At 37.1% G+C, this 27,267-nt stretch overlaps 1 long non-coding RNA gene across 1 annotated transcript; it reads right to left on the bottom strand.

Moving 5' to 3' along the window:
• Positions 1–693: 693 nt before the first annotated feature.
• LOC131896871 (uncharacterized) lies at positions 694–25,312 on the bottom strand. The gene is made up of 3 exons (XR_009375532.1): positions 25,199–25,312; positions 13,648–13,738; positions 694–848 (listed from the first exon to the last, which is right to left on the bottom strand). It is a non-coding gene; the product is annotated as an uncharacterized LOC131896871 (long non-coding RNA).
• Between the last annotated feature and the right edge of the window lie 1,955 nt (positions 25,313–27,267).

The raw sequence follows: 27,267 nt of genomic DNA, 5'->3' as shown, positions 1-27,267 counted from the left end.
CACTTTCACACACCCAGGAACACCAATACACACCTACAATTAAGTATTTTTAAATGGTCATGCAGATCAATATAAAGTATCAAACCAATTCTACAAGTCCTGATTAACTGATTTTTTAAATAAGTATATCAAGACACTTAATAAGCAATATTTTTTAAGAATGGAGTAGGGAGCACATGCAAAATGATGCAATTGAATATCTCAAATAACATATCAAAATTAATTCAAAATATACTATAGAGCAAAAGGCTAGAACAACACAACTATGCCCCTTCCCCACATCTCTCTCTATATTTATATTCTTGATTTAAAGTTTAACAGTACATTTTGATTTTATTTTAAAGGTACAGGCAATAAAAATAAAATAATTTGATTGACTTAAAAATGACTTTGTGTGATACAAATACCACAGAGAATGAAAAGGGCAAACCACAGAGTATGTGAAAGCATTGGCTAATAACACGTCTGATTAGGGAGTAAATCTAAAAGGAAAAACTGTTACAGTTAATACTTTGGAACAAAAGATGAACAACCCAAATACAAACAAGGAAAATAACCTGATCAGAAATTTCTCCAAGGAAAATACAAAAAATTAATAGCAATGGTATGAAAACATGATTAGTTTTATTATGGAAATGAAACTTAAAATCTGATGACATTGCTTTATACAAACAAGGTTGATGTACATTTTTAAACGGTAATAATGAGTTTTGCAGGGGATGCAGACAAATTAGAAACCGTGTACATTGCTGGTGGGGATTGCAATGACAGGAAAGCAGTGTGGAAGATCTTCAAAGGCTTACGATTGAATTATTAGATGGCCTAACAGTTCTTCTTTTAAGCACATGCTAAAAGGAAGGAAAAGCACATATCTGCATGAAAATTCATTGAAATCTTATTCATTATAACCAAAATATTGAATCAACCCAGATACCCAGTGGTTGTTAAAATAGAATATCAAAAACACCCAAACCACAAAATGTTGAACATTTAAGGCAAATAGTAACTGTGCTGTTTTGTGACCTCTTGGGGGAGAAAAGCAGCTCCACACCTTTGAGGACCCGCTGGAAAAGGCAGACAGTAATTAATTACCTCCAGGTAGACTTTCCACAGTGTGTTTTGCTGGTGTGAATACTTAAACTCTCAGTAACTTTCAGTACGGCAATGCATCCTTAGTAACATCAGATGCTGCAACTTATATTTGGATTTTCTAGACACATTTCCTTCTCTGAAGTTTTGTATCTTTTAACTAATATGTCCCTAAATATCCTCAGTTTAGGTCCTGGGACTAGCATTCACTCTCTAATTCTATGGTTTTTCATTTTTTTTAATCCATGTGTAAAATCATGCAGTATATGTCCTTCTGTGCTTGGCTTGTTTCAGTTCACCATGCCCCTAGTTTCATCTGTTCTGTAGTTTGTAGGGGTTCCTTCTTCCTGAAGGCCTGATCATACTTTACTATTTCTAAAGAACACAATTATCCCATTCATCTATTGATTGATGTGTAGGTTGATTTTGTAGATGAGCTCTTGTCCGATCTTGCAATGAATATAGGAGAATTGACACCTCTTCAAGATATTGATATCTTTTAAATAAGGGAATCTTCAACCATCCCTTCCCTGATTTTGACTAAGACTTGTCCAAGATGGCTTCCTAGTAAATCCACAGCACCCAGTCTGGGTTTATTTGAGTTACTTTGTGATTTAATATTTTTTTTTCTTATTGAGGGGAGTGTTTCTCTTGTTTATACTCAGGCAGCTTTGCTTTTTGTAAATGAAACCCTCGATTAATGACCATGTATTTTACTCATTCAGATAAAACACAATCACCAGTCTGGGAAATAAGCATCTTGAATTTTAATGGCGAGAGAAATCTCTGATGAACAAAAAAAAATGAAAGGAAAAGAGGTAGGAAGGGAGGGAGGGAGGGAGAGAGAGAGAGGGAGGGAGGGAGGGAGGGAGGGAGGGAGGGAGGGAGGGAGGGAGGGAGAGAGAGAGAGAGAGAGAGAGAGAGAGAGAGAGAGAGAGAGAGAGAGAGAGCGCTCAGGACAAGAATAAGTGAAAAAAAGACTTTCAAAACCTAGGCATTAGGATAAGTAAAGATAAATTTTGGTTTTGAATTCCTGATCTTGAGTGCCCAGCACATGTTATCTTGTGAGGCTAGAAACCTGTATCTGTGCTCACTAATGTGGTGTGTTCTGGCAGAGATGGCTGTGACCATCTGACTGACTTGGAATGCGATAGGGCAGAAGGGTTAGACTTCCAAACATTCGCTTCTCCCAGGGGCTCCAATTTTTCACTCTATGGAAACTTGGCGAGGTGCCCATTTGTTAAAGTAAAATATATTTCCTGTTCCCCCTTTTTCTTGCCAATGCGCATTGCATGGCAACTGGGAGCATGCCTGATCACAGATGATATCCGATTGAGTGAAGCCCTACTTCAACTTTGAGCTTTGCCTCTGACCCAAATCCATATAACCTAGGGACTTCAAAGCCACATGTGGCACTTATATGTTGGAACAGTATAAAGCTGACCGTCTGCCTTTATGCAGAGAATAAAGTGCCAGCTAAGAGGACACCTTTTCTGTTTGGGGTTATTGAGACACAGCTGACTCCATTCAAATCAGTGCCACAGTTTAAAGCAACGGTCACAGTCCAGCGTTTCAGAGAGCCCTTGCATGTGCCTTGTGTACCACAAACATCCTTTGAGTTGTAGCAAAACCCGAATGTATCTAGCAGCGAGACACATCATAAGAGCGTTCTTTTGCTCTTGTTGGAAAATACTTTGGTTTTTTTTTTTTTTCTGTTTTCACCAAACATGAACAAGTTCTTTTACATTCAGAATTCATTCTAAACTCACTAGGTTGTCGTTATATGTGTTGCTCAAGCCTGTGCCATTTGGCTGGAGGTAGAGAATTAGAAACGAAACATAGAGCTATTGTTTCATTCCAACTCTGTCTGCTGAACATTGTTCTCACAGAAACAGAAAAAAGCACAGGTAGCAAAAGTTCATCTCCCTCAAATGCACTTCAATACATTTTAAGTGTAAAAACCTAATTTAAAATAATGTCAGCATCTTTGGGCTGTAGAATACGAGGCTCAGCATCTTTAAATTATTTAAGCAGTCCACAGAGGACCAGTTATGCTTATAACGTCAGATTTCCTCAAAGAAAGGGGAGAGCAAAGCAAAGTGTTGAATAAGGGGTTCCTGTGCAGTTTCATTGAGTTATTTCTGCATTGTGTAATTGTAGCAATAGTCCTACCAAACTTTAAAACAAAATAGAAGATGCCTATATAGAAGCTTACAGGATCTCTTTTGTGTGTGAGTTTTGTGTTTTTAAGGCAAATATTTGCTTGCTTACCAGCATTTGTGCTTCTCTTTCTAGCTTTCATTTTCTAACAATAGGATCAATCAAAAATTCCTGAAAATGATTATTCCCTTGCCATCTCTAAAACTCACCCTGTTTTCTTGAACTAACAGGCAGGTAAATTCTAAACACATGGTGTAGGTAGTTGTCTTAGGGCTCTTATTGCTGTGACAAAACTCCATGACTATAAGCAACTTGGTGAGGATAGGGTTTACTTGCTCTCACTTTCATATCACAGTCCATCATCAAAGGGAGTCAGGAGAAAAAACTCAAGTAGGGCAGCAAAGTGGAGGTGGTAGCTAATACAGAGGCCACAGAGGAGTGCTGTTTACTGGCTTGCTCTCCATGGCTGGATCAGCCTGTTTTCTGATAGCAACTGGGACCACCAGGCTGGGGGGGTGGGGTCATTACTCACAGTGAGCAGAGCCTTCTCACATCAATCATCAATCAAGGAAACACACCACAGGCTTTCGCAGAGGCCAAACTGGTAGTGGTAGTTTATCAATTGAATATTCCTCTTCCAAAAATACTGTAGCTTGTGTCAAGTTGATATTAAGCTAACCAGTACAACAGCTGCTTAGTTTTTCCTAATTCCAGTCATCTGGTATATAAACAAAAGTATGCCTTCCCCCCATCTTATGGCATAGCATACTATAGAAATAATGGTAGCACTGAAACTAATTGAATATATATGCTAATATTCAGAGGACTTTTTGTCGTTTTTGTTGTGGGAAGAATACACATTGAGACCTTTTCAAATTAAGAGCAGTATCCACAGTGAACATGGTAACAAGATGAGAGTGCATTGTGGATGTATTCATTATGAGTTTTCTAAGGTTGTCATGGTGTTTAAGAGTTTATTATCAGGAAAGTGAGTGGATGTGAATACTGCATCTGTTATCGCTTTTGAGAAACAGACTTTACTGGAACTAAAGGATAGCCACCTGACCATGGAGCCATTTTTTGTGCGAAGGAAACGGGTTTAACAGGTATTCAAGCCTTACTGTGGAAGGCCACAGGAGCCCAAAGGAAAGCATAATAAAAACCTTCCTATGTTATATCAGTTCCTGACACAGATTTATACTTTCCTTACGGTTTCAGAAAGCACAGAGCTCCCATGACAGAGAAACTCCTTTTCTGCTAATTGCTGAGTTCTCTAGAACCTTCACAGATTTATCTTCTAGCCTACTGATGGCTTAGTATAGATCAACCAAGATTGATTTGTGTGTGGAGACTGTCTAGCATTCTTAGGAGGTCAAAAAAGGGGGCTGTGTTGGGGAGGGTCATTGCATACTGGCTCCAGCATCCCCTACGGAACACTACCTGGGACTATTCAGTTTCTGAGAACAATTACTGAGAATTTGCTGCTTTAGAAGCCTTTGTCACTGGGAAAGCTTCAGACATTGATTCTGAATTTTTGCTTGTCTTGCTTTTGCTTCGTTCATTTATAGTTTATCAGGAATTCTGAGTTACCTGATTGTCCTGTAAAAATGTGCCCAGCAAGGGTCCCGTTTTTCTCCCTTTAGCTCAGCTACTGTCCCGTGGCCTCACGGCTCCTTGTTTAATAACACATGTAATTATGAAGTGATAGTGGAGGTACTGTGTGGAGGTGGAAGAGTTTAAGCAAGGATGGGAGAATACAGAGAAAAGTAGCAGTTCAGGAAGGTCTACTAAAATGTGAGAAAAAGCTCCCGCTCCTGGTCTCTGCGTAACGTGTAAGCAGCTTTGGGCCGCTGGTGTCATGACTAAAGCTCCGTGTTTTTCCATTTTACTCAGTTTTACTAAGAACTCTGTGGTCTTAATCTCTGTTCATTTTAATTATAATTTATGCTCCGTTTGTTTAATAATTCTCACAGAAATGCTTCTAACAGTATTGGCTAAATGAAACAATATCAAGAAATGGTCAAGGGTATGAAAGGGTATGTGTGTGTGTGTGTGTGTGTGTGTGTGTGTGTGTGTGTGTGTGTGTGTATATGGAGATATATATATATATATATATATATATATATATATATATATATATGGATGTAACATGGATGGAAAGAGAAGAGAAGGTGAGAGGGCAGAGGGAACCTCCATAGCTGAATGTAAAATGCAGTCTGACTCTCTGGAAATTGAAGTAAACATGAGAATGGTAGATTATGTAGCTATCAAATGTCTGATAATTTGAGTATGACTGATGCTTCAAAAGGTAACTTGTAGCAATGCATTTGAGGGAGAAGTCTGTCACTTAGGCTTTTATGTTAAAGGGGTGTGAATAAAATCTTTGTCAATTATTTAGCTATTTCATAGCCACTGAAGAAATATGTCTACAGGGCTCCTATCAGAACAAACACTGATATATGATGAAATCATGTGAAGTAAAGACACTTGTGTAGGGATTAAGACCATAATTCTATAATACTTCTTGGTGGCAACCTAATTTAATACAATAATACAACATTTATTAAAAAAAGGCAATCTTTAATATGGGGAGGTAGGGTATATAAGGCTTCTATCAGAGCTGTTTCTAATCATTTTCAAGCTATCTTTCTCCAGATAATCTCTTTGACAGATATTCCCTGAGAAAAATTGTCCTTTTTCCAAATTGGTCGTGCATTCAGAGATGTACGCTTTTTCACATAAGTGTATCTTTACATTTGCTCCCAACATGCACAAGATTGATCATCGCAGTCTTCAAAATGTAACCAGAAATTGAAATAATTGTTTAGTGCTTTCTAATGAGCTGAAATAGGACACATTTAAAGCACACAATACAGTTCTCTAAAATGTTCACACTCATCATTTTTTTTAACTTGTGTAACAGTTTTGTAAGATAGGGTAAGTATTTTGACCCATTTACAATTTATCTTGATTATTAAAATAATGTTATATCTGGAAAACTGCTCAGGAGAATTGGAGGGTTGTCTTTGGCAGGAGACTGGATAGAAAAGCACTAAATAATTATTGTGATTATAATTTTAATAGAATTGTAACAAAAATTATTTTTAAAAAATTAAAGTTTACATGAAGGTGACTAAAACATCATAAACAACATACTTCAGACTTCTTTTGATATCTCGTAATGAGAGTTCAAAAATAAGCTGATTTCTGATATCAAATTAACATTCAGTTATATACATATTGATTTCAATGTGACTGCCATAATATTTACATACACACAGTGAAATTAATACTAAAATATAATTACAAATACAACTGACATAGTAGTGTATACAGAGTTATTTAATCTATCTTATTCGTTTCATATCATATCTTTACATCAACTAGGACAAGCCACTGGCTTCTTCTCTAAAACGTTAGGCTTTAGTCTCCATCACACAGGAACACTATCTTTTTTTTCTTCCTTTCTGAACTTCACTAAGTGCTGGAGAATCATCCAAATACTTTGCAGGTGTTTACTCACTGAGACTGATTCGCTGATCCCTGTCTGTGCCTTGAACTGAGGATTGATCTTTCTATTCTATCTTACTTCCTGACTAGAGTCAATGTTCTTTGAATCTCTCTCTCTCTCTCCTTTCTGTCTCTCTGTCTCTCTCTGTATGTGTGTATTAATATATATTCCAATTTTATAACTCTGGTCTATAATTTTCTTCAAAATGTATATATCAAAATCAGTCAGCTTGTCCACTTGAATATTTCGTCAGCATTTTCAGCATAATACATTCATGATTGAGCCCCTGATTACGATACTTACCTGTTTCTGTCACTTTCTGTCTTAATATATGAACAAATTTCTACATCCAATTCCTCAGGACAAAAAGAGCAACAACTTAAATAGGGAGGCTCAGAGGTTAAGAGCATTGACTACCCTTCCAGAAGAATAGGGTTCAATTCCAACCACACACATAATAACTCACAACCATTCGTAATTATGGTTGTAGGAGATCTAGTTTCCTCCTTGGGCCTTGAAGGGCACTCCACACACCTGGGACACAGACATGCATGCAGGGGAAATAGGCTTAGACATAAAAAATAATTAGGGAAAAAAACCTCCTGAAATATAGAGACTTCTACTTTTCATGATCTCTAAGTCCTTCATATAATCTATCAGTAAGTTCTGTTGGTCATAGCATGTGAGTATGTCTAGAATCTGACCAAACTTCTGATGGAGCTCTCCTAGTCAAAACCAACACAAACTCTTACTTATGTTAATACTGTAGCCTGCTAGCAGGCTTCTTCTTTACAACCGTGTGACATAGATACTTCTATAAATGAGATTTTAGAAGTTGAAAGAGTTCTCACATGTGAGTGATCAAATTTATTCATTATTTTTCATGTGCTCATTAAGAGAGGACACAGTCAATATTATTTTATAACAGAAATAAACTTTTCATGTGACCTCATTCCTATGCTTGGCCAAATAAAAACATAAGTTTAAAACTTATGAGGGCAGTTCAGTTTCTTCTACTTTTATAAGGACCTTTTATGTAAGTAGCCAGTCAAATGCCCTCTAAGTGCTATTTTTACACACCATTATTAAGTCTTCATAGCCCTCATCCTTCTAAAGACTTATTTACTGGCAGAATTACAAAGCAAGATCCAGAATGCATTTGTTTTTAGTGGGTCCCTTAGTTATTTTTTTCCAACGAATGCCTTCTGACTTACTGCTGTAAGCTGAAACCAATATTAGTAACCTTATTGTCACCATTAGCCACACTGTTTAAGGTAATTCTTAGAGTTGCAACTCTTCTCTGCATACATTTCATTGTATGCCCTTTTCTGATTGTTTTTTGGAATCCCTGCCCAGTCATTAAGTACTATAGTGGTGCCCTCAGTAACTGATGCCTCTTGCCATCAAAATTATTTATACACACAAACTCTGTGGTGATATTTTATTTGTGCTTTAATAAAGTTTGCCTGGAGATCAGAGGAAATAGCAAGCCATTTTAAGTAACCATAGAAGTCAGGCAGTGGTAGCACATGCCCTTTTCCTACCACTTCGCAGGCAGGATCCCTGTGTGTTCAAGGCCACATTAGGGAATAGAGCCAAGCGTGGTGATACACACCTTTAATCCCAGTACCAACCATAGACAACTGGAGGTCTGTACAGACAGATAGAAAGTGATAGAGCTGTGTAGAAAGAGGAAGTGAGGTAGCTGGACTAAGAGAGCCAATGAGAGAGCAGAACAGCAAGGCAATAAAGGTGTGGGTAGACAGGAAGTAACTCTCATTTGGAAGATACAGAGTTGGTAAGGTAAGGTTGGCTGGTAGCTTTCCCTATTTCCCTGATCTAAGGCTTTCACCTCTATATTTGGCTGTGTTTCTTATTTAATAGGACCATTTAGAAATTCATCTACAAAACTCTCCTTTGAATATTGCTCTTTGTCTGTCTATGCCCATGACCCTTGCTTCTTCCTAGAAGGCATTTTTCTCTGATGGTCTCCAGTGAAGGCAGCTTTATCATCACTCCTTCTTTTTCAGTTGGCTAACATCAACAAAGAAACCTAGATCCCAATTCCCATTTCTGGTGCATTTGCTCACCATTCCCTCTAAATCCCCACAATTTACAAATATCACACTAGACATTTTTCATGATGCCTTGTCCTCCTGCTCTTCACCTATTCACTTCTGCCATCCATTTTTCCATTGGACATTTTTTGCTGCTTTCACACCTTCAGTCTCAGAACCTTCCCTTGTCATGTTTGTCTCATTGCAGTATCTATTCACACCCTTCTTTCTCAGGTCTTTTAATAGTTCTCCTATAACGGCCTCTTTCAATGTCTCTTCCCCATGTCCATTACTGACTACCTTATTACAAAGTAGATCTTGCATTCTTACTGACTCTAAAGCCTCTGCAATGTCAACTTTGACAATGTCCCTCTTACATTCTCTCTGTCACTTCAGCTCACTTTCTATGTAGACTGTTCCACTCTATAAGGATATTTGTTCTCTTATTCCATCTTACTTTTTGACCTAAATGCCCTGATCCCTTTCATTGTTCGGTCTTCAGTTACTTTTAAAGCCAATTTTAATTCAATGATTCTTCATTTTAGACTCTCCCTTGGTTACTACCTCATATTTCCCATATTGCTTGCGGTGTTACCTGGCAAAACACTATTACTATATTACTATATGTTACACTAGTACTATTTTACAAGCTTCCAATCAAATTTTGCTAGGGAAAAACTGAGAAGCATTCTTGAAGGATGTTTGAGTGCCCTGTCTCTTCTAGCCCTGTTGTCACCTGCCCTGTATAAGACTGCATCGCCATGATTCATCTTTGCCTGAAGATGAGCCATACTATCATGTCATACTCAAATTCCTCTTATTAAGCCTTCAACATCACCTGAAGAGAACACTAGTTCTAATTTTTCCTGAAAAAGAATAGAAGTAATCAGAAAAGGATATACCCACAACATCACAGTCCCATACTTGCCATCTGATGTGCTGCCCTCTACATTCCTAATGGTTAAATAGGTTAATTTTGTGTCCTACTAACTTAGTGAATGAGTTTCTCTCTATTCGTGGTGATGTTGGCTTTGGGCTTCCTATAATTTTCCTTTATTATGTTGAGATATATCCCTCATACCCTATTGTCTCCAGGACTTTTACCATGAATGAATGTTAGATTTTGTCAGAAAGTCTTTTCTATATATAATGCCTTGATCACATGTTTTTTGTCATTCAGTGTATTTATGTGGCAGATTGTGTGACTCAGTATATTGCTTTTGAAATTTTCTCCTGCATTATACATATACATATACATCATATACCTTAGAGGTATATATACACTCATACAGCAAAGAACTATTTAGACCTGTATCACTCACTGACCATGTGGTCTCTCTCTCTCTCTCTCTCTCTCTCTCTCTCTCTCTCTCTCTCTCTCTCTCCTCTCTCTCTTATTGATTTACATATGTTGAACCATTCCTGTTTTTCTGAGATGAAGCTGACTTGACATGATGAATAATCTTTTAATGTGATTCTGAATTTAATTTGCAAGTATTTTTATTGAGAATTTTTGCATCTATGTAAATCAGAGATATTGGTCTATTTATTTCTCCTTTTCTCTTTTGAGTCTTTGTCTGGTTTTGTTTTCAGGGTAATACTGACCTCATTTAATAAAATGGAAATATTCCTCTTTTTTCTATTTAGTAGAATAGCTAGAGGAATATGGGTGTTACTTCTTGGAATTTCTATAAGAATTCAGTATCATTTCCTACACCTTGATTTACTTTGGTTGGGCATGCATATCTAAAAATGTGTCCATTTCTTGTAGATTTTTCATTTTTGTATTTTTTAAAGATTTTTTTAAAGTAAGTTCTTAACAATCATTGAATTCTTTACTATCTGTTGTAATGCCTTGCCTCCCCTGTCATCTCTAATTTTGTTAATTTGGATCCACCTTTCTTTCTTTTGGTTAGTTGGCCAAAGATTTGTTGATCCTGATAATTTTTTCAGAGTCAACTCTGTTTTATTGATACTTTGTATTGCTTTTTTGTTTCACTTGTATTTCATTAATTTCAGTACTAATTTTATTTAATCATTTCTACTTTTATGGAGTGCTGATTATTACTGTTTTCCTAATGCCTTCAGGTACATCACTAGGTTATTAATTTGAGAAATCTCAAATCTTCTGTCCTTCCTTATCTCTTCTGATTAGTTTCAGTTTGAAGTCATTTTTTTCAATACTGCAATAACTATACTTGATTGTTTCTTGGTTCTATTTGCTTGGAATACTCCTTTTTCCATTATTTTATCCTAACATAGTGTTTATCACTGATTATGATGTTTGTTTCTTGGAGGCAACAGACTAATAGATCCTGTTTCCTTATCCAGTCTGTTTCTCTTTATCGAGTAGTTGAGATCACTAATCTTAAGAATTATCACTGAACAATGTGTTAATTTATGCCATTTTTGTTGCTTTTGTGACATTCTATTAGACAACTTTTATTCATGTTCTGAAATTGTTTATTGATTCATTATGGATTCCTGGGTGTGTTTAACCTTCCCTCTAGACCTAAGTACATCTTCTAGTATCTTAGTAGAGCTGGTTTAGTCATCATACATTATTTAAATCTGTTTTTATTATTGATGTTTAATTTTTCCTCCAGTTACAACAGATATCTTTTGCTGGGTCTTTTAGTCTGGTCTGCCATCTGTGATTTTTGAGGACTTGTAAAATTCTAGTCAAATCCATTGTGGCATTCAGAGTCTTCATTGAAAAATCTGTTGTTCTGATAGATCTAACTTTGTGTATGACTTGATTTTTCTTTCTTGCTGCTTTCAATATCCTTTATTTGTTTTGGACTATTACATTGTATGGGTAGTTTTTCCCTTGTACTTGCCTATTTAATGATCTGTATGACTTTAGACCTTTATCACCATCACATTCTTCAGATTAAGAAATTTTCTTTTGTGATTTCTTTGAAAACATTTTCTGTGACTTTTACCTGGGTCTCTTATCTTTCTTCTACACCTTAAATTCATAAGTTTGGTCTTTTGATAGTGTCCCAGGTTTCACAATGTTATATTCTGTTTTGTTCCTTTTTTTATTAAGAAATTCTTTATTCATTTTTCATACCAATCACAGTTCTTCCTTTTCCTTCCTTCTGTCCCTCCAGCCTTCCCCCAACAACCCAGCCTTCATTGGCTCCTACAAGGAGGTAAGGCCTCCCATGGGGATTCAGCAAAGCCTGCTACATTTTTTTACACACTTTCTTTGACAGAATACTCCAATACATCTTTTTTTTCCTGCTTGGTCTAATATGTTGGTGAAATTTTCCTGTAAATTTCTGAAATTTTAGTTTCATTTCATTTTGTTTAATTTTAATTGGCTTTTTCTGCAGAGTTTCTACCTCTTCTTTAGATATTGTCTTTATAAATTGAACTTTTCATTATTTAACTCAAGTCTTTATAGTTTTGAGGTCTTCATTGGAGCATTTATTCATATATTTCATATTTTTTAAAATCATGTGTTTATTGGTATCTTGAAATCTTGTCTTGCACATAAGTCACTTTCCTCAGAGGTCATTTCTATGGAACTAATAACGTGACAGATACTTATTGTTTTGTCATTTGTGTTTGTGTATTTGAGATGGGACCTACGAATCTGGAGTTAGGTTATTGGTTGTGGTTCTTGGTATGGGATTCTTGCCTCTCTTTAGTGTACAGGTGTTTGAAGCTCTGTAGCCTGATATCTCAATTTTTGAGGAGATTGGCAGCTGTATAAGAGTTAAAGAGCGCAGGTTCAGTCTTGAAGGTTTAGTGTTGATTTTAGAATTGATTATCAGAAGGAATCAAGACTCATCTTGAACTAAGTGAAGTTTCCAAACCCAGGAGCAAACCTTCTATAGAGTTAAAATAGCCAATCTTCAAAAATCTGAAGGGGGTGTTAAGAACTTTTCCATAGGCAACAGGTGCTGATAGAGTTAGCAATGAATGTGTAAGATCCCTACATGGAAAGGAGGGACAGAAATTGGGACCAGAATGCAGGCATTTGACAATTACTCCTTGGGTAAGGTTCAGAGGTTAGTGGAGTAACAAGTGTGATTCTAAAACCCTAAAGTCATAGAAAAGACAATAATTCACCAATAAATTCATTTTTGAGGATTGAGCAGAATTATACATTATGTGGTGGGACCCCAGACTGCTGATTATTTGGAGAAATTGTCTCTGGTTCAAGGGAATGAATTCATCCAGTACTATACAATATCCTTTGGTGCAACCCACATCCAGTTTTTGTTAATGTGGAAGAACCAAGTCCTTAATATTTAGGCCCAGTTCAAAACTATGAGGTAGCTTTCCAGCTCCAAATCTTTACACAGCACTCATCACATGATGCCATTATGGTTTCTATGGATTTTTTTTTTTATCTTTTTTCCCTGGAAGTACATGTATGACATTTGCTTGGCTTTGGAGACAGGAAATGAAGAATGGCACTGAAAGTTCAAGAATGGAATTGGTCCTCTATTGCAGTTGCATTTCAGCTATTTCTCAAGGAAGTTGACTTTGACATTTCTAAATACTTCATATTGTACTGTCAATGGAGCTTTGTGCTTTGTTTGTGGGAGAATGGAAATTTTCAGCTGGAATGTTACTGAGCATCATCTGCTTATAAGACAAAAATTACAAAATGACATGGAAAACAAGAAAGAGCAAGTGTCAAATACATGCAACTATATAAAGCATGTTCATTTTATGTGTCTCATTGTATCCATTTGAGTATTCCCATTACGTTTTCTTCCTTGTTCTCCTCTTGTCTCTGTGAGGTTAGAGAGTGAAATCAAAATGACAGCCCTACTTTACTATTTTTTTTAACTTGGAAGAAATACATACCAAAAGTATTCAATGTGCTTCTGGAAATATTTCATAGAGCATTTTGGATCCATTTCTATAGATTCTTCAGTGATTTGTCAATCCCCAACCACTATAATGGTAAAATAATTTGAGAACAAACAGGTTTATCATAAGCACTTAGATGTTCTGGGATATAAACTATAGTAGATGAGTTTTCAGCCATGTGATATGGGCCTTCAGACAGCACCAAGCCCTTCCCTTAATGAAAAGCATTTCAGTCTGTTGTTCCCTTAACAAGGAGTGGGCAGCTTCAGGATGATGCTGCAGAGTGTAAAGTCACATGTATACCATCCTTCTAGTTTTTATAAAACAGTTTAAAAGAGGGAGGATTTGCTGCAGCCAATAAGGAAAATCTTGACATTACCATTGATGGATTAATTGAATCCTGCTCACTTGTAAGTGGATACTAGATGTAAAGCAAAGGATAACCCGACTACAGCCCACAGTGCTGAGAAGCTAGCTAACAAAGAGGCATGGATTGTCCTGGGAAGGGGAAATAGATGAGATCTCTGGAGTAAACTGGGGGCAAGGGGAGGCAATAGATGGGGAGAGATGGAGAATAAGAAACATGAGGGAACAAGATGTTCCAGCTGGGGGAGGGATGGAGTGGGAGAGCAATGAAAGAGAGATCTTGATAGAGGGAGACATTATGGGGTTAGGGAGAACCCTGGTGCTAGGGAAATCCCCAAGAATCAACAAGAATGACCCCAGTTTAGATTACTAGCAATAGTGGGAAGGGTGCCTGAACTGGCCTACCTTAGCAATCAGATGGTGAATACCCTGTCATCATAGAGCCTTCATCCAGTAACTGATTGAAGCAGAAGCAGAGATCCATAGCTAAGCACCAGGCCGAGCTCCTTAGTTTTGATACATTTATATTTAATTAAATATTTAAAATCCGAATAAGATTTCATGTTAGTCGAGGGTAAATTTTATGATGGTCAATACAGTGTTAACTAATTATTTATAAACATTCTACAAATAATTCCATACTAAAACTTGTTATTCTGTCAGAAGGTGACTACAAATAATAAAAATCTTACTAACAAGTGCTGCTGATAGAGAACACTGGCAAGGGGAGTGCTTGCTTCCTCTCTAGTCTCCTGTAACACCAATAGCGTCTGTTTCCTCTCCCAAGAGTTAGTTTTTCTAGGACTTGCTTCTGTGGAGAATCAGACGGTGTTATGACTTGGAAGTAAGACTGATTTATAAGGCCTTGGAGAGCCTACTTATTTAACGAATATGGTAAGTCCACTCTATTTGTTTGTTTTCAAATAATCAGTAAGCATTTGACTTCTGTGAACCTTATAAAATTTTCTGTTCTTCAGAAGATATTCTTCTCTCAAAAAGAACAAATTGTATATTTTGCAACTTATAACAGAGGGGTACCAGGTTAAATTTGATTGTATTTATTTTCACTATATCTAAAACTACTTAATAAATTAGAATATCTTATTTAGAATATTTCCTGAGTTTTAATCAGTAAAATATTGGAAGTATATCAATGATCAAAAATAACTTGATTTTCTATACAGAATACAAATCCAAATCTATAGAAAATTAAACATTTCAAACAGGCCATTATGCTCTTAAGCAGGAAAAAATATAGTAAATAAGTGTGATGATATGAAAACATTCTAGTCACACCTTATCTTTTTCTCTTGGGCCTTATTTGGTTTCCTAGTATCTTGGTCAATATGTTGATTTAGTTATTGTTACTTAAATATTTATTCAACATATACTACTGTAAGAAGTAAATACGACATATGACATATAATTCAAAGTTATATATTGCAAAAAGATAGCAGACATCATTTCTCAATACTCTTCTAAAAACTGAAGTCATCCAAAGATTATTATATCACTCTCACCCAATTAACACAAGCTAACTGCTTTAGCGCATAGTCATGATTCAGATTAAAATCTAGTTACAAATAGTTTAATTATCAAGCCACATTCTGCAGAAAATACTTTTTTAAATGAAGAAAATTGATATGAATTGCAATTCACATTGCTGTTAGTAATTAAGAAGCATATTAATTATGATATGTAATTAATACTGTAATTTTTTTTCCACAAGTAATATACCTGCATCTAAGTATCATATAAAAGTATATGTTTTCTGTTTCATTGATTTAGGAAACTGATATTGCAAATAACAATTTATAGAAAATACTTTGTCTTTTTCCCATTAATATAATTTCACTGTTAATTTTAATTAACACAAAATTGTACATATTTATTGTGTAAAGTGTATTCTGAAATATGTGTACATATAGACTGGCTCAATCAAACTACTACATAATTTTCTCTGATATTTATTCTTTGTGATGAGACCATTCAGCACCTCCTTATTTATCAACTTGCAAAATATTGCTGTATCATATTGCTGTAACTATGGAGCCTAACTGTATAACAGATCACCAGAGATTGTTCATAGCAGCCAAATCTTTTTCTTTCCATTAAAAACTCTCTAACTTCTGTCTCCCCAACTCTTAGTAATGGCTGAGCTTCTAAGAGTTCAAATTGTTCTCCGATTCCATCTACAAGTAAGATCACATGGAATGTGTCTTTATGTGCCTGGCTTAATTCTCTGAATACAATGTCTTTCAGGCCTATATATCATGTTGAAAGAACATGATTTTCTTCTTTGATTGGACTAAATAGAGTTCAGTACTATGGTCTTTACTAGAGTTAAATAAGATATTTTCTGGAGATAGTAAGAGCATGCTTTGACGTGGTGTACTAGAGACATTGTGTTAGAAAGCCATAAATTAACCAGTTGTTTCTTACAATGAGCATATCACCTGTTTGTGTCACCTGTGGCCCCCCTTTTTTTTTAAAAAAAATGATTTTCTTCTAAGATGTATTTTTATTAATATTTGAGAGTTTCATACCTTCAAAGAATGCATTTTTATCATAGTTACCCCCACTCCTGTCTGTAACTATCTGAAGACATACATACATTTGAAATCCTACAAAATAGTAGATTTCTATACTATATTGTTTTTTGGAAACACCTTAATGTTATCCCTCACTCAGCCTCCTCCTCTGCCCTGCCCTTCCATTCCTCTTTCCACTTAAACATCCCTCCACACTGTTCTCCATTTTCCCCTATGTTTACCTGTGTTCAAATTTTTTCCAGTGATTTTCTTTTAAAACATATTTCTATTAATTTTTTGAGAATTTCATATGTTCAAACAATGTATTTTTATCATACACTCCTGTCTGTAACTCCTTCAAAATAATCCTCTAACTCCTCACTCCTCTCAAATTCGTCTCCTCTTTTTTTTCTTTTTAAAATTTATAAGCTACCAAATAGAATTGGTTCTGCTCATTTACTCAATAGATATGGAGCAGGCTCTGGAAAGAAGTCGACTTACCCAGGTACACACCCTGATGAAAACTGATTTTCCTTTCTTTGGAATTAAGCAACTGTCAGTAGTTTCTGTGAGTTGGGATTCATGAACCTCTTCTCTGTTCTGTGCTGGAATGTTGACTGTGCAAGGAAAAATGGCTGCAGTGAATTTGTGAGTACAGCAGTTCTGTTATACACTGAAATTTATATTTCACTCCTTTCTTTCCCCAACCTCTGTTTTTCTGCCTGCCTTCTCTTCTACAATAGGTCCTGATCCTTAGGAAGAGTATTATGATATAGATGTCCCATTCATGCCTGGGCACTTATACTTATTTTTGCATTTTGACTTGCTATTAATTTCTTTCTTCAGTAACTGCTGTGCACTATATGTACACACACACAGACATACATACAAACAAACAAAAAAGAACAAACAGACATACAAAAAAACCCCTATCTCTGATGAGGTCTGTCTGAAAGCTGCATTGATTTAAGGGTATAAAAATACCAATTTAGAGTATTATTTAGCTCTCTTTTAATTTAGCAAAATGATAGTAGTAGATTCGCCCTTAGAGCCTATGAGCTTCTTAAGTGTTGGTCCTTGTCAACATTTATGGTACCAAGCAAGTGTTTCATCATTTGCCTTTAGATCTACGCAGAAAGCTGTTGGTTACTCCCACAACATTCATGACTGTTACACTGATGAACATATCTTGCCATGTCTTTTGTTATTGTAGCTCACAGGGTTCACATATGGGTAAGCTTGTTCAGGTATTTCCTCTCCTAGTAGTCTGCAAGATACCTTCTGATGTGAAACCTAGCCAGGGAGGAGAAACATTTCTCTCAATATCAACTATAATTTTACATGTGCTATGACCAAAGTGCATGATATTTTATTGCAATGATGACTTAGTATCAAGTTCTGGTGAGCAACCAAAGCAATGAAAATGCCTGCATTGGAAAGAAAAACATAGTACTCACTCAAAAGTGGATACTAGATGTGAGGGAAGGGATGGCCAGACTGCAACCCACAGCTCCAGAGAGGATAGCTAACAGGGAAAGACTCTAGGAGGGACATATGGATGACCCAGTGAAGGAGAAGTGGATGAGATCTACATGAACGGACTGGGCATGGTGGGGGCACGGTTGGTTGGTGGAGGGCATGAGAACATAGGAAAATGAGAGGGTTGAACTGGAACAGGGACAGAGTGGGAGGGCAGGAAGGAAGATACCATGATAGATGAGGACATCATGGGAATAGGAAGAGGCAGGGTGCTGGGGAGACTCTCAGGAATCCACAAGGATGACCCCGCCTTGGAGTGCTGGCAGCAGTCTAGAGGGTGACTGGACTGGTCCTCTGGTGATCAGTCTAGTGAATACCCTAACAGTCATCACAGAGCCTTTGTCCAGTGACTGATGGAGGCAGATGCAGAGATCCACAGCAAGGTGCCAGGCTGAGCTCTGGGAATCCAATCAATGAGAGAAAGGAGGGATTCTGCAGGCGGGGGATATCAAGATCATTATGGGAAGACGTGCAGAGATGACCAGCCACACTAGTGGAAGCCCATGAACTGCAGACTAGTGGCTGTGGAGCCTCCATGGGACTGGAGTTGGCCCTCTGGATATGGAAGATGGTTGTTTGGCTCAAACTGTTTGGGGGGCACCCAAGCAGGGGGATTGAGATCCATTCCTGGTGCACTGGCAGGCTTTTGGAAGCCCAGTGCCTGTGGTGAGATGCCTTGCGCAGCCTTGATGCAGTGGGGAGGGGCTTGGACCTGCCTAGGCACAGTGTGCTGGGCTTTGCTGATGCCCCATGGGAGACCTTGATTTGGGGGATGTGGGGTGGCTTGGGCGGGAGGGCTGGAGGGTAGGAGGAAGGAGGAGGGGGGATCTGTGGGTGGTATGTAGAGTAAGTAGAAAATTTCTTAATAAAGAAAAATGAAAAAAGAAAAGAAAAGAAAAGAAAAGAAAAGAAAAGAAAAGAAAAGAAAAAAAATGCCTGCATTGTTTAAAGGGTCAGAGGGCCTAGTCCAGTCCCATGGGGGCTCCACAGCCACTAGTCTACAGTTCATGGGCTTCCACTAGTGTGGTCGGTCATCTCTGCACGTCTTCCCATCATTGTTTAAAGGGTCGTTAGGGCACTCTCAGCCAACAGTGTGGTGGGAGGTACACATATCCGACATTATTTTTTATTTTTTATTTGCCAGTACATGACTTCTGGGAAGAGCATTAGCCATTGTGTAGGGTAATTCTGATTAAACTCCTGTATCTGAAGACATACATACATTTGAAATCTTACAAAATAATAGATTTCTATACTATATGCTTTTTTTTTAAATTTTTTTTTTTAAAATTTTTATTTTGCAATACAATTAAGTTCTACATACAGGCACAGATTCCCTTGTTCTCCCCCCTCCCGCCCCCCTCACCTTACCCCCAGCCCGCCCCCCATTCCAATCTCCTCCAGGGCAAAGCCTTCCCCACAGACTGAGATCAACCTGGTGGACTCAGTCCAGGTAGGTCCAGTCCCCTCCTCCCAGGCCGAGCCAAGCGACCCTGCATAGGCCCCAGGTTTCAAACAGCCGACTCATGCAATGAGCACAGGACCCAGTGCCACTGCCTGGATGCCTCCCAATGTTACCCCTCACTCAGCCCACTACTCTGCCCTGCCTTTCCATTCACGTCACCACTTAGACATCCTTCCACACCGTTCACTGTTCCCCTCTTTGTATCACCCGTGTTCTAGCTTTCTCCCCTAAGATCCTTCTCTCTCACAGTGGTTTTCTTATGCAGCTTTTTCACTTTTTATTTTTCTCCAGTAGCTTAGAGATGGAATGATAATGCCAATTCTCCACAAGATTCTCTGGAATCGTGGGTTTTTTTTTTTTTTCAAACAAATGAAGACAATTTTCAGAATTCTGGGGTTGGTTCATCAGTTCATGATATTTAGTGTAGGTATCTGGCAAGTCCATTCTATTCATTACCAGGGCTGCCAGAACACAAAGCTGAGAGCTCACATCTTGAACTTCAAAGCGTGAAGCAGAGAGAGCAAACAGTAAGTAGAACAAGGATTTAAACTCTCAAAGCCCTCCCCTAGTTACATATTTCTTCCTCCAGCTAGTTTTTACCTCTTAAACCTTTTAAACTGTGCAGCCAACTGGAGACTACGGATTTAAATATCTGAGGCCATGTAGAAGATTCTTATTCAAACTACTACATATATAATTTCACAATCCAAGACAAAATTTTAATTAGAAGAGGTAGCAGCATAATGCAGCTGACATAAAAGGTGATGGAGGAAATAATTGGGAAAGTTTTAACAGGGATAGAGATATTGGGGAGAAGAGATGGTAGAGAGTGGGTTAACGAAACTAAAGAGACTTGAATAGGCCTTGCAAAAATTCATTAGTCTATAAACTAGTTATAGTCTATAAACCATTTATATGTATGTGAATATATGTTCACACATACAAATACATACATACATACACACAGATATATATGTCATTAGTCTATAAACCAGTTATAGTCTATAAACCAGTTATATGTATATGTATATATGCACACATATACATACACACACAAAAGCAAGTATTTTATATATAATACTTAATACCATTAGTCTATAAACCAGAAGTACTCTGCATGGGTGGAGAGTTGCTGCTCCTAGAGGACATACATGGGCTATAAAATCTCAGTGCCAGGCATTTGTTATCTCCCTATTACTGGTTACTCCCTCACTGAGCTACTGGTCAGTGAGGTCCCAGAGGCACTCACACCTCAACTGGTGATTGTGATTGCTCTAGATTGTTCACCATAACTAGAGAGTAATAGCCAATTATTGAGTACACTGTTTATTTTGGATGAAAAAAATATAAAATTAACCTTGAACTGACCCGAAACCTTGTTGCTACCTTGAATAGTGCCAGAAACTGCTCCGCATGCTGCTGGGGAATAAAAGCATCAGTGGTCTTAATGAGCACTGGGCTCTGCATGAGTGACCTCCTGGCAAGATGTGTCCACTGGAGAAATCATAGCATTATGATCACAGGAGTAATCTACTATTATCTGATTGAATATGAGGTGTGCACCACAGTAAGATTTCATGCCTGGCACTGTAACCTGGGTCAAAAGTCCAAGACTGACAAGCCATAGGCATCAGGAGGCAACTTGCTGTTTGTTTGTTTTTTTGTAAATTATTATGCTGTCAATGTGCATCCTAAATATTTATGCTTGTATCCATTGATTTGTGCTGCTTTCAACTTTTGGTCAAAGAAGCTTCTTTTTGCAGTAGGTAGTGATTAATGCAGGACTCATAACTGGCTAAAATGCTGAGTATAAATGATACTGAGTGCTTGACTGTGGATAGGTTATCCTTATCAGCTTCCCACCATGCATGATTCAGAGAAATTCATGGGAGAGGGAGTAGAAAGAATGCTAGAGCTGTAGACAGAGAAGAAAACCGTGAAATGTTGACTTGTATGCCTGACGTGGCTGTTGCACACATCAACTCATAACTGTTAGGATCCATAGCACAACACTTGCATAAGATCAAGCCAGTAGACATCCAAGTATGGATGAGGGAATCAGAGGCCTCATCTCTATCACAGGAACAAGTGGTAGCTACATAGTGAAGGAAAATTATTCTCTTTTGGGGACTTGGCCTGTGGCAGGATGCTCCTGTCCTTGTAGGTAGCCACCCACATAGGCAGCACTAGTTAGATGCAGGGGTCAATAACAGCAATAAAAAGAGAATGAAGTTGGGTTAGGTTGACAGGGTTCAGGAACTATGTGGAATTGGTGGGATGTAGGGTGGATTAATATGATCAATATACCTTGTATAAATGTACAAAACTTTCAAAGAATAACAAACATTATTTAATAAATTAAATCCTATCTGACCTATCATAAACATATATCTTGGGCTCTGAGGTAAGATTTATTATAACTCATCAAATCAAAGAGCTAAGTTGCATCCTATGAAGAAAAACACCTCTCAGAAGATGAGAACTGTTGTCTACATATATTCATGAGGAAAGAGATTAAGCCCTTTTACATCAATAATGAAACATGCACAGAACAGAGGCACACATTGGGTGCAGCCTGCTCTCCCAGAGGCCAGCAGTGGGGAGGGAGGTTGTCCTTGGATGATGATACTTTTTTTCCAAAAGCAAAGCAGCGGATGACATGATAGGCTGTAGTTACACATGGACACAGCCTGCAGCAGAATACCAGCTATGCACAGCTGGTGCAGTCTAATTTTAGAGCTCTGAAGCCTTGTCCATGGGCCTCTAGACACCCCCCTTCCCGTGTCAAGCTGTGATGTGAGTAGGGGTGGGGAGAAGCCTGGCATGCAGTGTTTCAGCATCTACAAAAGTGCTGCAGACTATCTCCTTGATTCCGAACTCTGATGTTTTCATAATTAGGTATCATTCTGGACATCTTGCTTCCCCGTTCTCTCTTCACTTAAAGTGATTAGTTTTATGGGAAATAAATAATCCTAGAACAGAAGTTTCATGGGTCCATTCTACAATCAAATTAAGCAATTCTTCTTTGCTGTTAATTCATATCACAAGGTCAAACCAGACTATTCTAATATAATTTCTTTACTTTTCTAACTGGTTTCCACCAGACCTAAGGGATCTGTGGTATCTACTAATGTTGTCATATATATTTTGAAATTGCCAACAGCACTGTTAATATTTCAAATAGCTAGTTTAGTAATACAGAAATTTATGCTGACATTAAAAGCCATCCTGAATTGCTAGTAGAGATATTTTAAGAATCTCTCTATCACTAATGTGACAAATGATGACTTTAATGGCATCATAAAGCAGAAATATGAAAGCATTATTAAAAAATTGCTTCATAAAAGAGTTATCAAGTAACTATCAGTTATGCTGTTTAGACATGATAAAAGTTCAGCTTACACACTGGACCACTTTGGATACACTGAACAAGCTCTATTATGAAACGTGGAGGTAATGAATATTATAACTTCAAAAATTGTCTTTGCTAATCTTATTCTGAGTAAATTATATTGCTTAGGAAAATTCTTACACCTTATGAGACCAATTCACATTTAAATGCCATTTTATTATGATGATGCATTTGTTCACTGCATTGACTAGATGTATAGTTTTCATGCTGTGACTACTTCATTTATTTTGGCTTAAATATTGAAATAGTGCACTTACATTTTAAAGACTTGGGACTCTGCACTAAAGGGTATCATTCTGTTAATTATTCAAATGCTATGTTGTGGTTAAACATTTATGTCCTGTGTACATTTTATCTTCTACTCTTTCCCTCTTATTATTAATGTGTCTGTAATACATGTGGTTATACGAGCTATTTGGATCCTGGTGCATATTTGATTGCAAACTGTCTGTCTTTGCAGAAGTATAGCAACAAGTCTGTGCAATCACACAAATAGTGATGGTAGAGTTTATATGCTATTTATGCATGATTCAGAACATGATTATCATATCTTTGACAGTCAGTCACCTCTGTATATCTATCAATAGAAGATGAAAAAAATAATGTGACCAGAAGGGTCATCTGCATTCTAGGTGTTCAAATGATTAAATTCTGTTGTTGTATAATTAGTTTCTTCAAAAAATATCACTTTAAGCAGTATTCTAAATAATTTTATTGTATAAGTATTATCATAACTATGTTCTGGAGGGGATAGAATGAGTACATTGGTGTAATATGGCATTGACATGTAAAGGTCATGATTATGGTTGCAAGGTTTACAGTAACCCTTGCAGAATGGGAGCAGGAACAGGCCCCCCAGTGATGACAGTGACGGGTCTTTTTCAACAATGGGGTCACTATGACCATGAACTAAAATCACCTGCACGTCCTCTTGTAACACATTTTGCCACAGCTCTTGGTGTAGCAGAATGAGGAGGTCGGGGGTAGAGGCTTTACACTTGAATTTCTTATAATTTTTCGGATGAGCCTAAGAAACCTGGGGACCACACCTGAAGAGTTGCCTCCTTACAAGATCATTATGAATACATCACAAACTATTATATTCAGTTGACTTGCTGCTATTTGAATAGAATGTGAGGAATCTGATCATTAGTAAGGATGCAGTAACTAAGATTGGAATTTAGAGACTTCTGTTTATGTTAAATATTGAAATAATATACTTACATTTTAAAGACATGGGACTCTGCATTAAAGCATATTATATATGTGTATGTTTGTTTATGTAATATATTACCATACATATATATGCATATATATATACACACATAAACATGCATATGAATGCTTTACCTGTTTGTTTGTATGTACACCCGTGCATGCAATATCCACAGAGGTCAGAAAAAGAATGTCCATAACAGGCATTCTAGCCAGTTGTGAGGTGTCCTATGGGTGCTGGGAAAAGAACCAGGTCTTCTGTAAGATCAGAAAGTACTCTAAACAGCTAAGTCATCTCTCCAGCCCTGAACTCAAGTGTTTCAGTTTTACAAATGACACAATATAGGATCAGGTGATCAGTTTTCCATCTGAAACATTTGTTTGTTCATTTTATCCCTTGTAAACTGATAGCACTCCAAGATAATCCAACAATGTAACTTTTCTAAAATCGTTTTATACTTTTTAATGATAAAAAGCAATACATATTTACAGAAGAATGTCTGAGCAGGATATAACAAATATAAAAGCAGAAGTAGTAGAAGTTTTGTTTTTGGTTTTTCGAGACTGGGTTTCTGTGTGTGTAGCTCTGATTGTCCTGGAACTTGCTCTGTAGACCAGGTTAGCCTTGAACTCACAGAGATCTGCCTGCCTCTGCCTCCCCAGTGCTGTGATTAAAGGTGTGCGTCACCACCACCCCACTTGATTCTAATGAACATTTTATTCAAGGGCAAAAGAGAAGGACTCAACTTGCTTAACACCTGCAAGCAACTTAAAATCATAGTTAGTCAGTAATTGTGGTATCGAGAGTAATGTCTCAGGTGGCTTCAAAAATGCTCACTTGCCTCTTTCAAGTCTTTCATCATATGGCCGTTAAGCTGCCTCCAATAAATGCCATTGAAGATTTCCTATCTTTCTATAATTATTTCGCATATTTACTTATGCAACACAATTTATCTCCATTACTTGTCCTTCAAGTAATGAATTCTTAGATCTAAGACCTTTCAAATAGTTACTTACTGCGGAATCAAGAAACATGGAACTGCAGCTCTTGGAAACACTTGGAAATGCAGGGTTGGAGAGATGACTTGGCTGTTAAGAGTGTTGCTGCTCTTGCAGAGGACCTGTGTTCTGTTTATAGAACCTATGAGATAGTTCACAACTGTCTGGAATTCCTCTTACAGAGGTTCCTTTCATTATGTCCATGGATACTGTATGCATTGGCATTATGTATACACAATCAGGCAAAACATACATGTAAACCAAAAATAAATATACTGGGATTTATAAATAAAGACGTTTGTTTTTGAATGATGTTTTTATACCTGCATATTATTTATCTATGTGATGCTAGATACCTAATGTTTCAAGGAATTATGATGCTGTGTTAGTTTTTCTTAACTATATAATGTGTTACAAGTCTGGGAGCAACATGGTAGATCCTCCACTCAGAGTCTAGCGGAATTATTTAGCAAATTATTAAGATAAATACATTAGAATATTCCTGACCCAATTTGCCTGACTTCTTCAGAACAGAAGAAAAATACCACATTAAAAACAGGGACACATGTTAAGAACCTTGGGTTATGACTGATGCAGAAATTAGCAGGATACAATATCAAGCCAAGGAATGTAAAGATGGATGCCCACTCTCAAAAGCTAAGAAAAAGCAGGACATGGTTTTCTCATGGTCTCTTGGAAGAAATATCTTGATTTTTACATTCAGCCTTTGGGAAACTGAGAGAAAAAACTAGTTAAAAACATTTTATTAAATTTGTTGACTATGTATACATACACAGCATGCTTGTCATTGTCACTCTCAGCCTCTTTTATCTCCTTCCTATTTGAAACCCCTGTTTCCAGCAAGTCTGTTTCCCATGTTCACATATTATTTTGTGAGTCACCAAATCTACTCAGGAGCATCTGTGTAACCAAGGGTTTGGAACTAGCTATTGGAAAAAGATGGATTCATAAGTGCTATACTGCTGAAGACAATTCTTTTAAAGTCAGTCAGCCCGTGGCACTTCATTAGAACTATTGGAGAAAGCTAAGCTAGTGACTAATATCCTGGTGAAGATGGATACTCCTCATCTATAAGGCAGACCTCAATACCTTGCAGCCACAGAGAACACGGTTCTTTATGTTATCTTCCTGGATGTGAATTGAGTGTTGCCACCAACCGGTAGTTGACTTTCACAGTTCCTCATCATATGACTACCACAAACAGTTGACAATATGGATGCCAGCTTTCTTTAAGCTCTGCAGATGTGCATCTCCTTCACTCTGCTCAAGTAGAAAGTCTGTGCATTTAAAGATTTCCTGTTATTGTGTAATGCCCATAAAGGTACTCTGTTTTAAGGACAAGTAATTTGAGCCCATAATTACAGTTATAAAATGAATTGTCCTCAGATCTGTATCTAGATTAGTAATTGAACAACTGGGAGAAAGACTTAACACTTGGTCTCAGAAATTTGGGTAGGAAATTGTTAAAGTCTTCCCATCCTGGTGCATTCTGATTTATTATCATCGACAATACACAATAAAATAGTACACTGGCAATATTAGGAATTACTAAAGTAGTCATTTTTATCTTCACTCTATTATCAGAGATAAAATACTGTCTGGTTTGTTCAGGTAGATAAATAGATGATAAATAAATAGATAGATAGATAGATAGATAGATAGATAGATAGATAACTAGACAGACAGACAAACAGACAGACAGATAGATAGATAAGGAGATAGTCTCCATTTTAGCACAAAATAACTGAAGTTTTGTTATAATGAGAACAAAATACACTGTCCTTACTCTTACATAGGGGTTTACTATCTTTGTTGAGTAGTAGTTAAGTTGTAATTTAATTTCTTCAAGTATACAAAGCAGGTACTCAAGAATTTTGACTCAACAGGCAAAGATGAACATATTTCTCATGTTTTTATTAAAAAATAGTTAATATTGCATGTGCTCCTATATCCTGAGATGTAAACAAATGTGAATGCAATGTTTTTATCTTTGAATTACAAGTGTAACAATATAAATATTTTTCCGATTAACTTCCTGATAACTGATTTAGATTAGTTGATGGTTT

This window comes from Peromyscus eremicus, chromosome 1 (genome assembly GCF_949786415.1).
Source record: "Peromyscus eremicus chromosome 1, PerEre_H2_v1, whole genome shotgun sequence".
Lineage (NCBI taxonomy): Eukaryota > Metazoa > Chordata > Mammalia > Rodentia > Cricetidae > Peromyscus > Peromyscus eremicus.
Note: the sequence above shows the minus strand (reverse complement) of the source record. Positions and strands in the feature narration are given on the sequence as shown.